The following is a 17,281-nucleotide window of genomic DNA, read 5'->3' on the forward strand; positions in this document are numbered from 1 at the left end:
ACCAACGCGTTATTGACTCGCTCAGTTTGTGAGTCTCTTTCTCTTAAATAAATCATCCATTTTTTCTAAAATTGTGATCAGTTTTTGTTTGCACGTGTACATCACTTCTGTTGAGTCCCACCCCATTCGGACAATTGCTTTGTTGTGCTGACTAGATAGTGCAGTGGCTAGAGTTCTGTGTTAGAATACTCGAATTCGGGAGTTCGACACTGGATATAGGTGAAATTTTTTAACTTATTTTACAGTTTTGCTCTCTCCAATAATGCTGTAGCATACACTGCTTCTTAAACAGTGCATATCTTACAACTACTGCTAAGTGTTGCACCGGCTGGGTACAGTGAGAATACAGCTCAAATGGTTCAAATGGCTCTGAGCACTATGGGACTTAACATCTGAGGTCATCAGTTCCCTAGAACTTAGAACTACTTAAATCTAACTAACCTAAGGACATCACACACATCCATGCCCGAGGCAGGATTCGAACCTGCGACCGTAGCGGTCGCGCGGTTCCAGACTGAAGCCCCTAGAACCGCTCGGCCATACCGGCCGGCAATACAGCTCAGGTACACAACCTTTAACAGTTTTATTGAAGAGTGCATAAACCAAAATACTCCTCCTTTCGAGAAAAGTTAATCACTTCAAGTTTGTGATAGTTTGGGACTTTCACGGAATTTATTGAAGTCCAACTTGGACTGAAGGCTGTAATGATGAAACACTCAAAGTTAGTATTCACCCATAAGTAAGTCAAACTAAGGTTGATGGTCAATACCAAGTCACAGGACGTCTGTAATACAGCGACCAGGACCAGTCGATATAGCAGGCAGGGGCTGGCGGCTTCGTCAGTTGGCGGTGACTGATGCAGTATGCTGTCGTACGTAGCGAAGGCTCTGATCGAGGCTCTGGTTGAGGAACTGTGGGTGCAATTGGCATCTCGCCCGGAGCTCGGCCTAGATGCCTCGGAGCGACTTTGCTCCGCGCTAAATACCCAGACCACGTAGGGATACTAGAACTGTTTGCAGTCACGTGACTAATAGGACCAAGCAAGTTCAGTGACCAGTGACGGTGCTCAAATTGCCACCTGCTGGGCTAGGCAGCAAGCGTGGTTGCTTCCTGTCCTCTGCTAATGTAACCCCTTTGACTTTAGGCTACCTGGTATATAACTGCTGTAAGAAGGGTTGCCGGTCCCCTCGAAAGACGAGAGGGAGTAGCATATCTCGATATCTGAGGAAGCGTCTTCGTTGGCCGATGGTGGAACTAGAGACCCCCACAAGCTGAGGTCAATGTCATTCTGAGTTGATACCTGCACTGAGACAGACTGTCGTCATTAGTGGCGTCCTGGATTCTGGGAGAGGGAACGTCGGATCCTGGAAAAAAATATCATGCTGATCCACTGTTACAAGGCGTCGCTATTTTTCTAGGGCATACCTGGTTTAGGTACTTACAACAAATGGAGATTCCTTGTAGTCGTACTTCCACAATAGGCTGTCTTAATAAACGAGTAACACTGCCAGGGCTCGTCTAGCCCAGACGTCATATTTGATAGAATAACAGTGGCGTCGAGATCGTGGATGGGAGGATGGGGCTCTTGTAGGATGAGGATGGAGAATTTGGACCAGTGCCAAACGAAAGCCAGGAAAGAAATCAGACACATGTTACACCTGCTGTGTCACCAAATAGAGAGGTGGTGTGCTAAGACGTTAAAAAATAGGGCGAGGGCTCTATTTGTATCTTGATGGCGGTGAAACTTTGTCAATTGTGATCTGAACGTTCGAAAAAAGCATTCGGCTAATACATTGGAAGCGCGATGAAAAGGATCTGTGTGCACTGGGGCGATGTTATTGGAAGAACAAAACGAGGTAAATTCGGAAGACGTGAACTGAGGCGCGTTGTCGATAACCACAGTTTCTGAGAGTTCTTCTATAGAGAAGATTCGTGCCAGAGTCTGGTTAATCTGTCTCGAGGTCGTTGAAGACATCTGATAAACATAGGGGAATATGGTTCCCACGTCGACCACGATAAACCGTCAACAGCCAAGGAAGGAGTCTTGGTTCAAATGGCTCTGAGCACTATGGGACTTAACATCTGTGGTCATCAGTCCCCTTGAACTTAGAACTACTTAAACCTAACTAACCTAAGGACATCACACACATCCATGCCCGAGGCAGGATTCGAACCTGCGACCGTAGCAGTCGCGCGGTTCCGGACTGAGCGCCTAGAACCGCTAGACCACCGCGGCCGGCGAAGGAGTCTGCAAAGTCTAAATGGAGTCACGACCAGGGCGTTGAAGCATCTGGCTGCTGGAAATATTTGTAAGCAGTCGCTGCCTGTTTGCTTTGGCAGGTTTCATATGCCACTACCACGTTGGCAATATCTGCATTGATTGCCCGTCAGTACACATGTCGACTGGCCAGCCTCTTTAGTGGCCCTAATGTGGACTGGGTGTTGTGTGCTGTCCTTAGGTTAGTTAGGTTTAAGTAGTTCTAAGTTCTAGGGGACTGATGACCATAGATGTTAAGTCCCATAGTGCTCAGAGCCATTTGAACCATTTTGAACCTAATGTGGAGGCACAGGTTGCGGTACCACAAGACGGATGGGATCATGACGAGGGTGTGACCATTTTCATTTCTCAGCAAACGGACCCCATTGAGAGTGGAGAACTCGTAGTGCCTGTGCCAGAATGCCTGGATCAGCCAACTGTTTCTAATTTGTTAGCCACTCTCAGTACACCAAATGGAGTAGATCCTGGATAATTAGGTCTTTCGTGGAGTGATGGGCGATGACCTTTGCATCCAAGGGAAGAGTGCCTACAGCTTCCTCCGCATCTGTGTCCATGTGGCAGCAGACCTCTGGTTCCAAATCGAATTACCTGTCGTATCCCAATGGTAACCTGGAGAGAACGTTGGCATTGGCATGTTGAGTTGCTGAGTGATATCTGACGTCATATACGTGAGCAGCTAGACAAAAGCAGTTCCCGTCTCTGGAGGCGATGAGCCAAATTGGTCGGATGTTTGAGTCTGCCTTAAATAATGGTAACACAGGTTTATGGCCAGTCAGTAATGTAAAACACTGGTCATATACATAAGTGTGGGATTTATTGAATGTGAACACAATAAAGTATATTTTTCTATTTGGCTGTAGTCGCGTTGCACCTGTATGAGAGTTTTGGGTATGAAAGCAGTATGGCACATCAGTTTTGGTGAAAATCTTGCCTCCTGTGAGTCTTGCCATAATTTCGTCCACTTTTGGGATCGGGTAGGAGCCGATGACTGATTGTGCATGTATCGTGAGCTTGAAGTCACCACAGATTCGAAGTGACTCATTCGGCTTTTCCACTATGGGGGTAGGTCACCAACTACTAGTGACTGCAGTGAGAATGCCTTCTCTTGCAAGTACTGGAGTTTCGACTGTAGCTTCTCTCTGAGAACAAATGGAACATTCCATGCTTTGAAAAAGTGGGACATGGCTAATGGAAGGAGGGTGACATGAGGCTCAAACCCTGTGACGCCAGTGGTATGGTGAGGCAAAAACTGACTTTTACTTGGCGTGTAGGTCGCTTAGTGCAGGAATTAGCTTCTGGTGGCTGAACACTGTTGGCGGAGTCATGTATTTTCAACCCCAGAGCAGTAAACAGGTGCAAATCAAGGACATTTGTGGCTCCTTCAGTGTTTACTACCATGATTCGTGCCATGAAGACAGTAGAACGATACTGAATGTGACCTATGAAATGTACTTTCACCTTGATAGTATTGGTGCTGTAGGTACATAGGTGACTGGAGAAATCCTGGAACGGAAGCGTGTAGGCACTGGGCACCTATTCAGTTCCCAGGGAAGGGGGTTCCATGTGGGCATTAACTACATTCATCTTGAGGGAAGACCGGAAAACGTCCACATTGCATCCAGTCTTACTGCGGGAAGAACATTTAGCTTGGTGGCAATGACACTGTTATCGTGGGTAATAAAACAGTTGCTGCATGAAGGTAACCGCTGCAGGCGACACACATTGATCAAGGGCTGATCAGTCGCAGGCAATTCAAAATTCTGTGCTGGCCGTGGCTGGAATTGGGGCCAATGAGTTGGGTGGGCAACAAATACCTGCGACAGGTCATTTAATATGGCCAATGACTGTAGACACTGTACAAACGCCCTAATGATGAATAGGCAAGTTTCTAACGTGAGCTCCTTGAGCCTGAGGCGGTCAGTATTATGACCTTAGTGCGGTGAATGTACAAGGATCATTCACTGACGAGGGAAGTTGCATAGGAATGTTTACACTGAAAGCTGTTACCCCGCAATTTGTCTATGTGGCTGTAGGATGATATAAAACAACTTAGACAAAATTTGTAGTTGGTTTGATGTATGGCAGCTGGCTCTGAGTCTAGAAAAATGAAATTTAATGCAGATGAGTAGGAAAAACGAACCCGTAATGTTCAGATACAGCATTAGTAGTGTCCTGCTTGACACAGCCATGTCAGACTAAAGGAAGACATTTCAGAGGCAGGCTGCTGGATTTATTACCAGTAGGTTCGAACAAAACGCAAGTATTATGGAGATTCTTCGGGAACTCGAATGGGAATTCCTGGAGAAACGGGGACGTTCGTTTCGAGGAACACTATTGAGAAAATTTAGAGAACTGGCATTTGAAGCTGACTGCAGAACGATTCTACTGTCACCAACATAAATTTCGCGTAAGGATCACGAAGATAAGATACGTGAAATTAGGGATCATACGGAGCTATACAGACAGTCCTTTTTCGTTCGTTCTGTTTGCGAGTGGAACAGGAAATGAAATGATTACTCGTAGTACAAGGTACCCTCTGCCGCACTCCGTATGGTGGCTTGTGTAGGATGTATGTAGATGTAGATCCAGTCTCCGTAAGACTGTCCACTAAGCTCATGGCCCCAAAAACACTTATGGTGTTCCGCCGAAACATGCATAGTTGCTCCCTGTCGTCTGCTGATGTAACTCCTTTAAGGTTACGCCACTTGATATTACTGTGAGAAGGGTTGCCGCCCTGTAGGGCGCACAACCTCTACACATCAACTACAGTTTAAAAAATCAATAATTGTTGGTCAGATATGTTAGATATATTCGTGGAGGGTACCAATTAACTGTGAATAAATTACCTTCCATGTAACAGAAACAACTACAAAACTTGCGTAGAGGTCTCCTAGCCAGTCTGGGAGGTATCGCAAATTTTTATTCGTTATTCTAAATTTCCTTCCCCTTGAATTTTCGTCTGCAGTATTCAGGCAGTCACTGTTGTGGCCTACATGCCGAGTAGGATCTTTACTTCTACAGAAGCTGTTTGTCCACGTAAAATACGCTGACTGAAACAATGAGGAGCATGGAAGATAAAAAACATTTAGCTACAGGATGTGGCCAGGGTGTCAGATAGAGTAAGGACTGTCTATCTATTTCTCTATGTCTCTCTCTCTTTCCTATTTACTCTCGTACACTGCTCTTCTGCAAAACGACATCGTGCTATAAACACCTGAAGTGGACCGCCTTTCTATCCTCGGCGCGCCTAATTGTATACTGAAGTGGGAGAACATGTTTAATAATGATTTTAAAACTCCCCTTTTATTTCGTACATCCCTTTGGATGCCCACACCCCTGACCATTCTGACATTAACTCCCATTACTCGGTATACTTATCAATGTGGAGATGTTAAATTCACCAAGAGCAACCAGTTGTAATATTTTGGATACTATATCAGTGACATAAAGTCTGCCGCGAAACATACGTAGCCCTTCGAGCTGCTGAAATCGACCTCACTGCATCTCAACATATTAGCTGACTCGCTGCATCAAGTTCACAGCATAAATGCATCTACAGTCACAAGAGAAGCACTGATGAGTGCTACCTTTCATCGACAGAGTACAGTAATGTGGCACAGTTTCATAATTACCTGTGATGCGGGTTGTTAGACTTACTTGTGACGTAATGGACGTGAAAGTGGTGCTAATTAATAGCACCAACAGCAGAAGAGTATATCTGAAACTTGGTTGGAGTGTAGTTGATGTAATAGTGTGCAACAGTATAATTAGACGATGTGTCTATGTCGTTCTGTAGTATTCAGTTAACATAAATATTACAATAAAATTAGTTCCAAACACGCTTGCTGCCTGAGATTGCTAGTGGAGTGGAACGGGTCCAGTATTTATACCCACTAACCCTTCACAGTCAGTTCTATTCCCTCCGTCTGACCTCCGTTCGCACTACAAATGTCCTGAGATGTTCCGTCTTTTGTTCGATGTGCCTGGCCACCAGCTGGCGTTCTGTTTTTGGACCGGTGCGCCTCCATAGTTGGTTCTAGACGCTGCGTCTGCGGTCCATTCCAACTGGAATCGTCCTGAGGCGTTCCATCTTCGGTCCAGTTCGCCCGGCTACAGCCTGGCGTTCGCTTTCGGTCCGGTGTGTTACGGTGCGGTGTGCCTGGCGGTGATCTGGGATCCTATTCTTTATACGGTGCACTTGGTTCCTGAAACCGTCGCGTTTTTAGCAGCTCCACTGCAGGATCACAGGCTTTGCTGAATTGGTAGCCAGTATCATGATTCAAGAAATTTTCCGTCACCTTTTTCTCTTTTGGCTTTCTTATAACACTGTCCCAGTATACGTGGGTCTGTGCCAGACCCCGTTTTTTCATATATCACGGTATGATGGAGTTCCAGACAGCGCTCCGCAATGACTGATTTATTTGCCTATCTCAGGCAGATGTACCTCTCCTGTTCTTGGCATCTGATGTCCAATGCCTTAGTTGTTTGACCAATTTTCGACATACCAAATCGGCGAGGTAATTTTATAAACTCCAGTTTTCAATAAACCGAGGTCATCTTTCAAATTTCCCAGTAGTCCCCTTATTTTGGTAGGTGGATAGAACACACACTTACGTTATGCTTCTTGAGAATCCTGTTGATCTTGCCAGAAATGACTCCTACATAGGACTGGTAAGCCACAGTCTTTGCTTCATCTTGCTCTTCTTCTCTATCATGTGGTAGAGTGGCTGCTAGAGAGGCTTCTTGAATCTGTTTGAACATGTATCCATTTTTGCAGAAGACTGAGCGTATATCTTCTGCTTCTGATGTCTGACAGGATGTGTGCCTTGTGGATCGATATCCTCAAAACTCTATTCTTCTGCTCTGGGTGATAACAGCTACTAGCCTGCTCTTGTAAATCGCTGTATGTTCGTTTGTGATACAACCGTGGCCATCGACCCACCTCCTCTTCTTCTGACCAGTACATCCCGATATGGCGGCTAACTGTTCTTCTCCTGCTCCGTGGTGAACTTTATTCGAATATTTGGGTGTAGTGAGTTAAGATGTCTCAAAAACTCACTGATCATCTCCCATCTACAATCACAAATGTATCCCGAAGTATGTGAGCTTTTATCTCTTATGCTTCCTCCTCATATTCCCCCATGAACAGACTGGTAACCACTAGAGACATGGGGCTGCCCATGGGCACCCCTTCTGTCTGCTCATCTCTGAAATCTGGTCCAGTGGCACCTTGGTTAATAGGGAAACCACATCAAAACTGATCATTATATCAGATTCCGTATTATACAATTGCGTGAGACTTTTCGAGAAGTCCTCTGGGTTGTGAATGCGGTGAATACATCTCCCCACATATGAGCACAGCAGTTTTTCAAGTATTTAGCTGTTGGATACGTTGATGAGCCAATGGTGCTGACCGTTGGGCGTAGTGTCATCCACTCTTTGTGTGCTTTCGCTAGTCCATACAGTCCAGGTGGATCTGGTGCTGTAGATCGTACTAGTTTGATTATCTTGTCAGCCATGCCTGTTGCCTTCAAGACAGCACTGCTCTTCTTGTCCACTCTGTCTGTAGTGCCACTTTCCAAAAGTCTGTATGTTGAGTCCTCCAGAAGTTGACGAACTTCCTCATCATAATCAGTCTGCTACACAATGTCTGTGGAGATCCCTTTGCCTGCTAGCAAAACCATAGCACTGTTGGCTTCCTGGAGTTTCTTTAGTGCTAGCCTCTCATCAGTGGAAATCTCCTGTTCTCGAGGTTTCGTCTTGGTGATCGCTCTGCGGGTTTCTTCTGCCACATTTGGTGGAAGTGTGTTGGCTTCTTGCACCACTGCACTGGTGAAAATTCAAATAGGCGCTTCCCTAGGAGTAGGTGCGACGTTGGGACCATTGTTGAATACCTTCAAGATGGTGTCATCAGATTGCTTGCCACTGATTAATCACACTGAGAGCACCCTCCATCTCCTCTGTTTTCTTATACATACGGTTAAAGTTCACAAACTAGCACACTGAGGCATTCTTTCATTCACACTCTGCTAGCGACCAAGAGGCACTGTCTACATAATCCCAATCTTTACCTGCGAGGGGGGCTGCCATGTACAGGTCAAATGGGTGCTTTGAGTGACTTGTTAACATAAGTTTAATACACTTATCAAGAATGTAGAGCTCATAAAACTTAAAATATATACGCTTGAATTATTGCAATTGCTAATTCTGGGCGTGAGGAAAAATGTTTCACCAATAATTTATATTGAAATTAAATTTATTGCTACTGAGTGTCTCGTGTTACCTAATAGTGTTTATAATAAGTGTTCTGAAATTATACTTGCAGCTAATCAAACTGATAATGTTACTGGGTGAATAATATTTCAAATTGCTTCAATTAGAGCTATAAATGATATTAATACAGAAGATGTACACTCACCAGCAAAAACACTGGACCACTGTATACTAAACGGCATAAAAATTGGACCATTTGGCAATAACAGCAGAAAAACTGGACCAGGGCGTGACCACAGACAGAAGGAGTGAATCATTGATTCAGGAAATGCGACACATTCGACGTTCACTCTATATTTACCTATGCCCCGTGAGCTAAGGATTACTTACTTTAAAACACAGATGATGGACCTGACTGAATATTGGAATCGCTGAGACATCTGGATACCAATTAGTATGAGATACAGAGGCTATAAAACTTTAAGAATAGGCTTATAACAGATGGAACACAGATGTCCAGTCAGGCTTGACGAAGAATGAAAGACCAATTTTACCAACAAGATTTTTTTTTACTTAAGTTGCATATCTTCGTCTTTTGGAACTTGGAGCCGGCTGCTGTGGCCGAGCGGTTCTAGGCCCTTCAGTCTGGAACCGCGCTGCTGCTACGGTAGCAGGCTCGAATCCTGCCTTGGGCATGGATGTGTGTGATGTCCTTAGGTTACTTAGGTTTAAGTAGTTCTAAGTCCAGGGGACTGATGACCTCCGATGTTAAGTACCACAGTGCTTAAAGCCATTTGAACAATTTTGCAACTTGGAAAGATAGTTTCGCACTTTTTGGGATGAAGTCTAAAGCCAAAAAGTACCTTCCACGAGTGTATGGACTCATGTTTCAAGGAGGCTCATATACTGATGAGCAAAAACATTGTGAACATCTACTTAATAGATTATTTGTCTGTCTTTGAAACGAAACACTTCACTGATTCAGTGTATCAGGGACCCGACAGTTGTTTTGGTAGGTTTGAGGAGGTATGTGGCCTTGGATGACTACACAGGTCATGTAATTCGGGTAAATAACGGGCTGCTGATCTGGGTACGTGGTCACGGTGCCTAGTAGCGATCCAGATGGGTTCATTGGACTTACACCAGACGAATTAGGTAACTGAGACATCAACCTGAGTTCACTATACTGCTTCTCAGAACAGTAGCATGGTTCTGGCTTCAAGTTATGGACAATTTTACTGCTGAAAGATGACATCGCCGTCGGAGAAGACATCATGTGGTTCGCAGCTGCCAGCGTGCCTTCAATTACTACCACAGGTCCCATGCAACCGGAGGAGAATATCTCCCACAGCATAATATTGCTCCCACCAGCCTGCAACCGCGGCGTGCTGCACGTTTCGAGCCGCCGTTCACCTCCATAATGCCGCTTGTGGAGACGATCATCGACCCATTATAGCAAAAATATGATTAATCCGAAGATCCAACACGTTTCGACCATCGAATCCCGATGGTCCGGTGCCCACTGTAATTGTAATTGACGAAGTCCTTCGGTCAACATGTGAACGCGTAGGGGGTAGTCTGCTCTGGAATTCCATGCTCAACAATATACGATGAACAGTGGGCTCCTAAACACTTGAGCGTGCACCAGCATTGTGGTCATTCGGCAGAGATGCCACAGATCACAATTTGTACTACTTTTCAGAGCAGACAAGCTCCTGAACCCCACGTTCTGTGAAGAGTCGTGGACGTCCAACCATTTAGCGCCCAGTGGTAGTTTCTATGTCCTTCTACCTGTTTCTGTAGATGCTGACGACAGTAGCACGTGAACATTCGACCAGCTTCGCCGTTCTCGAAATACTCGGTCACAGGCTCTGTGTAATAATAATCTGTCCTTTGCCAAAGACGCTTATCTCAATGGATTTCCCCATTTGCAGCCCATATCTTTGCTGGGGTGATCACCGCCCGTGTTACTCCTTTTGGCTGATCAGTGTATTACGGATATTTCTCTTAGCGTAATGGGTAGGAGAATGGAGTGGTTATATGAAGGTACATGTTTCCATTTCTTAATCGTTCATACTAATAAACTAAAAAGAAAAATACTATGAAATTTCGAACAAATTATGTAATCGAGTGTAAGAGTAATGACATAGCTGGTGTAACTGCATATTGGCTTCTCGTAATTCAAATCTCTTTCTTCAAGTAGAAAAGCTGCGAAAGATGTGGTGTCTTATGACAGAGAAAATATCCAGCCACAAAACCAATTTTTGGAGAGCGATTCTTATAAAGCCGGCCGGAGTGGCCGAGCGGTTCTAGGCGCTACAGTCTGGAACCGCATGACCGCTACAGTCGCAGGTTCGAATCCTGCCTCAGACATTAATGTGTGTGTCCATAGATTGGTTAGGTTTAAGTAGTTCCAAGTTCTAGGGGACTGATGACCTCAGAAGTAAAGTCCCATAGTGCTCAGAGGCATTTGAACCATTTTTGATTCTTAAAAGACGGAACTGAACATGAAATCATTACCGGTTCAGCGTACGAAACGCTACAAACTAATGCTACCGCACCTAATAGTTACTATCCCAAAGTGTTTGCAAGCAGTGATTACATTTTCTCAGGAAACTAACGACAGAACACTTCAACCAACAGTCAACGAATAAGGATGTAACGAGTAGGACAGGTGGGGGAAATAGCGGTCACTTAAGGGGAGTATCAAAAAACTTGGGTGATTATTTCTTAAACTGCATGTTTATATTCATTGAAATATATAAATTTTTTTCCTACTATGTATCATTTAGCTCTCATGTGCAAAGTGAACAAATGAAAATACTGTTTGACCGGCAGTACCTAGTCATAGGGAAATCATTATGGAATTAAATTTAAGGAATTAATGCTACATGGCCACAAGCATGAAAAAATAGAAATATAACATTATAATGAAAGAAACAAACTCTCAAATTGAGAAGAATGCATATAGAACCACACTTAAACTCCTTATTATGGGACGTACGAAATATGAAAAAATGGTTCAAATGTCTCTGAGCACTATGGGACTTAACATTTACTTAAACCTACCTAACCTAAGGACATCACACATATCCATGCCCGAGGCAGGATTCGAACCTGTGACGGTAGCGGTCACGCGGTTCCAGACTGAAGCGCCTAGAACGAAATATGAAGTTCACAAAAATAGTAGCTTGGTGAAATTTGATTAAGTGAATGTTTCCTGCTTGGTTCAAAGTTGTGTTTACACAAAAATCACGCTTGTAGTAGTCTGGTAGTACCCTGAACAATCTGAATGTGCCCATAAATCGCACATTCTATATCTGAACAATTTTCCGTCGTTCTTTACATAATCTGCACAAACTAGACTTTTTCCCAACCAGTTTGAATAGCGTTTTCCGCATTATCATCGTACAGGTTGTTAATGTCACTCTCCAATGTAGTGTCATAAAATGCAGCAATTAAATTGCTCCTGGGACCTACAGTTTTCTTCTGAAGGAGTGCTTTTCTCTTCTACAAAGACTTCCATTCCTCTTTGTTTACCGTTCTCGCCTTCTTTGCCCTCATTTCTTCAAGAAGTGTCTTCATGGGGAATGCAGTTAGGATTAGCGTACGCTGCTGTTTCTTTATCTATTCTTTCGGGCCTTACTAGAACCTGAAGTTGGAGATATTTGCGCAAATGACTTTTGTTGCTGGAATATATTGCATCCTTATGGTCATCTGAGTTACTGAATCTTCCAGTCAGAGGATCTTCTGCGCGTGGTGTTTCTGCAGGTTTGGGAACTTTCGAGATTGGAGATTGATCTTCTCGAGCCACAAGAGCTGCTGCCGAAAATCTTTTCTCAGTGGGTTCTCTATTGTGAGGACAAATTCCAATAGATCGGAATCCTGAAGTCACTTATGTAACAGTAGCTACATTTGAATGTGCCTGGTTCAAAAGAGTTCCAAAGCCTAATTATCTTTAGGTCACATGTCTTTATTGGGCTGAAAAAAGAGACGTGAAACGGTTGGAGCCTATGAAAGCAATGTGGAGGTACTGACACCATCCTTATTCAATTTTCCCTGCATATTTCAAGGCTTCAATCGTCGAATGGCTATAGTGGTTGTCGAAGATTAAAAGAACTGGTTTGTTTTTGGTCAGTTTCACGTTCTCCACAAAATGCATTAGCCAGCTTGTGAAAAGCTGTTCGTTCCTCTGACTGTTCTTGGAACAGTGTAGAATAGTACCTAGTGGTCCTCCTTTTGTAGAAAGCATTGGTTTCATCCACTGCCTCAGGTAGATTATCATAGCAGGAACAAATATTCCACCAAACTCGTTAAGAAAATTACAGTAATGTTTTTGCGTCGTTCGCAACTTGTTACAGAATCAACATGTTTCTGTCCTTTAGGGTTCAGAATGGTACCAGATTTTTCCACAGTGCCCATTCCCGTTTAATCCATGTAGAAGATACAGGTTGAAGGAAACTGGTGTTTTTCATAAAAGTTTGCAAATTATCTTAGAATGCCGACACTTCCTCCTTATTCAGGCCTCGAATCCGACTTACTCTAAGTCTGGCTTCCTTACAGAAACGGCGGGATTCCTCTTCACAGAACTCTCTAACCAACCTCTACCAGCAACACATGCAACAGAGTTGAAATTTTTAACTGTTTTCTTCATTTCAGCAAACTCATATGCAGCTTTTCTAAGGTACAGAAGACCGATGCCACAAAACAAGTCTGCTAACTTCTTAACAGGTTCTGCAATTTATTCCTCCTGCTGAACAGTAAATACCATTTCGCGACCCGCTCTAGAACCTCCTACATTCCCTTCTTTATTCTCTCTTGGGAGATGCTGAAAAGAATAATTTATTTTTCATTTGCCACTGACCTTATGGATTTCCCATCTTTAAAAGCTTTAATGGCATCTTGCAGCTGCTCTTGTGTCTATGTGGTTCCTGTTCGAAATTCTTTCACGATTTCTTGCGATCTAAATAAGAGAAAAATCAATACTGTTATTACGTGGGTCAATACCGGTCGTGCAGGCAGTGCCAGTCATATTGATCGCCGTAACCCTTACCCACAAGTCAGTATACAGTGATCAGACAGAATATTATGATCACCTACCTAATAACTGGTATGTCCACCTTTGGCACGGATAACAGCGACGACACGTCGTGGCAAGGAAATAGTGTGGCCTTGGTAGATCGCTGCAGAACATTGGCACACCAAAGTCACCTAATTCCCATAAATTACAGGGAGGAAGGCGATGAGGTCTGACGCCACGTTCAATCACATCCCAGATGTGTTCGATCGTGTTCAGATCTGGAGAGTAGGGGGAGGGGTGGGGGGAGGTGAGAACAGAACATCAACTGGAACTCCACACTCTGTTCCTTGAACCACGCCATGATACTCCTGGCCTTTTGACATGGCACACCATCTTGCTGAAAAGTATCACTGCCATCGGGAAACATGATCGTCGTGAAGGGGTGCAAGTGTTTTGTAACCAGTGTACGATACTCCTTAGCCGTCATCGTGCCTGCACGAGCTCCACTTGACCAATTGATGCCCATGAGAATGTTCCCCAGAGCATAATGCAGCCGCCGCCAGCTTATCAACGTCAATACAAGTGTCAAGGACCTGTTCCCCTGGAAGTCGACTGATTCGCGCCTTCCATCGGCGTGATGAACAAGGTATCGGGATTCATCAGACCATGCAACGTTCTGCCCCTGCGCCACCGCATAGTGCTGATGGTCACGTACCCATTTCAGTCATAGTTACCGATGTCGTGGTGTTAACGTTGACACATTCAATGGTCGTCGGCTGTGGAGGCCCATCGTTAGAAGTGTTCGGTTCACTGTGTGTTCAGACACATTTGTACTCCGCCCAGTATTAAAGTGTGACGTCAGTTCCGCAACAGTTCGCGCCTGTCCTGTTTTAGTATTCTGCCCAGCCTTCGACGTCTGACATCTGTAATGGGGGGTCGCCGCCCAACCCCACGGCGTCTAAACGAGGTTTCACCTCGGTTTCGCCAGTTGTTGGAGACGCTCACCACAGCACTCCTCGAACACCCGACAAGTCGTGCAGTTTCCGAAATGCTCGTGCCGAGCCTCCAAGCCATCACAATTTGCCCTCGGTCAAACTCATATGGATCACGCGCCTTCACCATTCTGCACACGAACAGCACACTCACCAATACTACAGACACCGTATGTGTGTCTGACTAGCAGCCATTCCTCGTCACGTGACACCGCTTTCGCCTGGATAGGTTTACTCCGATAGTAGGTCGGTGGTCATAATGTTCTGTCTGATAAGAGTATATTTTGAAAATTATCTGAAACACTGCAATTCACATTACTCATCAAACTGTCACTTTGATTTCCTATATTCAGCCAAGATATAAATCATAAATTTTCTACAAACCTAATAATAACATATTCACCTCGGGTATGTCACACAGCTCGAATTAAAAGAAAACTGATGAAGCCTTTAAGAATTGTCTAACTTCTAAGCGAGACCGGCAGGCAATGGCTGACAGAGTTCACAGCAAATATTTGCTACAACATCAAGCGACAGACATTTTCTGAGCCATCGGAATTCCCATATTCCCCCTGCATTATATTGTATTGTATTGAACTGGGTACCTAGAAACGACAGAGAGGCTTTGTCCCCACCGTAGCCCTCAGTGGTACACAACCCCTACAACAGGCTATAGAAGTCCACTGACACTCAGCCGCCCCCAGTGGACCCCCCCCCCCCCCCTCCTCTGGGGACACTGTTGCGCACTAATCGCCGGCATAGTGTAATTGAGGCGGAATAAGGGGAACCAGCCCTCATTCGCCGAGGCAGATGGAAAACCTCCTTAAGAACCATCCACAGACTGGCCGGCACACCGGACCTCAACATTAATCCGCCGAACAGATTCGTGCCGGGGTCTGGCAGGCCTTCCCGCCCGGAAAGCAGTGCGTTAGACCGCACGGCTAACCGCGCAGTCTCCCATTCCCCTTGCTTGCGCGCCTGCAAACAGCCACTAAAACTCTCATCTATGGGCAGTGTTTCAAAATTAGTAACACAAGGCTACTGGATCACCTACCAGTCAGAAATGATTTGCTATCGTATAATGACAATACTACTAAAAGGATAGACTGGTACTCGCCATATAGCGGACATGTTGAGATGCAGATGGGCACAACAAAGGCCACATTCGTTCACAGCAGGCCAACATGGGCATTAAAGTCATGGACTGACCACCGGGCGCTACTGATATGAATCTAATGGAGGTAGCGCAATCAATGCCTGATATCTGGCCACGATAACAACCGACTACAGCTGACACTTACTGGAAATGCATTCTTGAAGGCCTGGGACGAAGTCGGCTCCTTTGGTGATTACGTCTGACGCCTCGCAGGTTCCATGGCTAGTTAGAAATAATGGCGGATTCTGGACAAGATATCTACATCTACATCTACATCCATACTCCTCAAGCCACCTGACGGTACGAGGCGGAGGGTAGTTTGAGTACCTCTATCGGTTCTCCCTTCCATTCCAAGCTCCTATTGTTCGTGGGAAGAAAGATTGTCGGTATGGCTCTGTGTGGGCTCTAATCTCTCTGATTTTATCCTCATGGTCTCTTCGCGAGATATACGTAGGAGGGAGCAACATACTGCTTGACTCCTCGGTGAAGGTATGTTCTCGAAACTTCAACAAAACCCCGTACCGAGCTACTGAGCGTCTCTCTTGCAGAGTCTTTCACTGGAGTTTACCTATCATCTCAGTAACGCTTTCGCGATGACTAAATGATCCTGTAATCCTGTAACGAAGCGCGCTGCTCTTCGTTGGATCTTCTCTATCTCTTCTATCAACCCTATCTGGTACGGATCCCACACTGCTGAGCAGTATTCAAGCAGTGGGCGAATAAGCGTACTGTAACCTACTTCCTTTGTTTTCGGATTGCATTTCCTTAGAATTCTTGCAATGAATCTCAGTCTGGCATCTGCTTTACCGACGATCAACTTTATATGAGCATTTCAGTTTAAATCACTCTTAATGCGTACTCCCAGATAATTTATGGAATTAACTGCTTCCAGTTGCTGACATGCTATATTGTAGCTAAATGATAAAGGATCTTTCTCTCTTTGTATTCGCAGCACATTACACTTGTCTACATTGAGATTCAATTGCCATTCCCTGCACCATGCGTCATTTCGTTGCAGATCCCCCAGCATTTCAGTACAATTTTCCATTGTTACAACCTCAGCATCATCCGCAAAAAGCCTCAGTGAACTTCCTATGTTATCCACAAGGTCATTTATATATATTGTGAATAGCAACGGTCCTACGACACTCCCCTGCGGCACACCTGAAATCACTCTCACTTCGGAAGACTTCTCTCCATTGAGAATGACATGCTGCGTTCTGTTATCTAGGAACTCTTCAATCCAATCACACAATTCGTCTGATAGTCCATATGCTCTTACTTTGTTCGTTAAACGACTGTGGGGAACTGTATCAAACGCCTTGTGGAAGTTAAGAAACACGGCATCTACCTGGGAACCCGTGTCTATGGTTCTCTGAGTCTCGTGGACGAATAGCGCGAGCTGGGCTTCACACGATCGTCTTTTTCGAAACCCATGCTGATTCCTACAGAGTAGATTTCTAGTCTCCAGAAAAGTCATTATACTCGACCATAATACGTGTTCCAAAATTCTACAACTGATCGACGTTAGAGCTATAGGTCTATAGTTCTGTGCATCTGTTCTACGTACCTTCTTAAAAACGGGGATGACCTGTGGCCTTTTCCAATCTTTTGGAACGGTA

Source organism: Schistocerca cancellata, chromosome 4, assembly GCF_023864275.1.
Source record: "Schistocerca cancellata isolate TAMUIC-IGC-003103 chromosome 4, iqSchCanc2.1, whole genome shotgun sequence".
NCBI classification, from domain to species: Eukaryota; Metazoa; Arthropoda; class Insecta; order Orthoptera; family Acrididae; genus Schistocerca; species Schistocerca cancellata.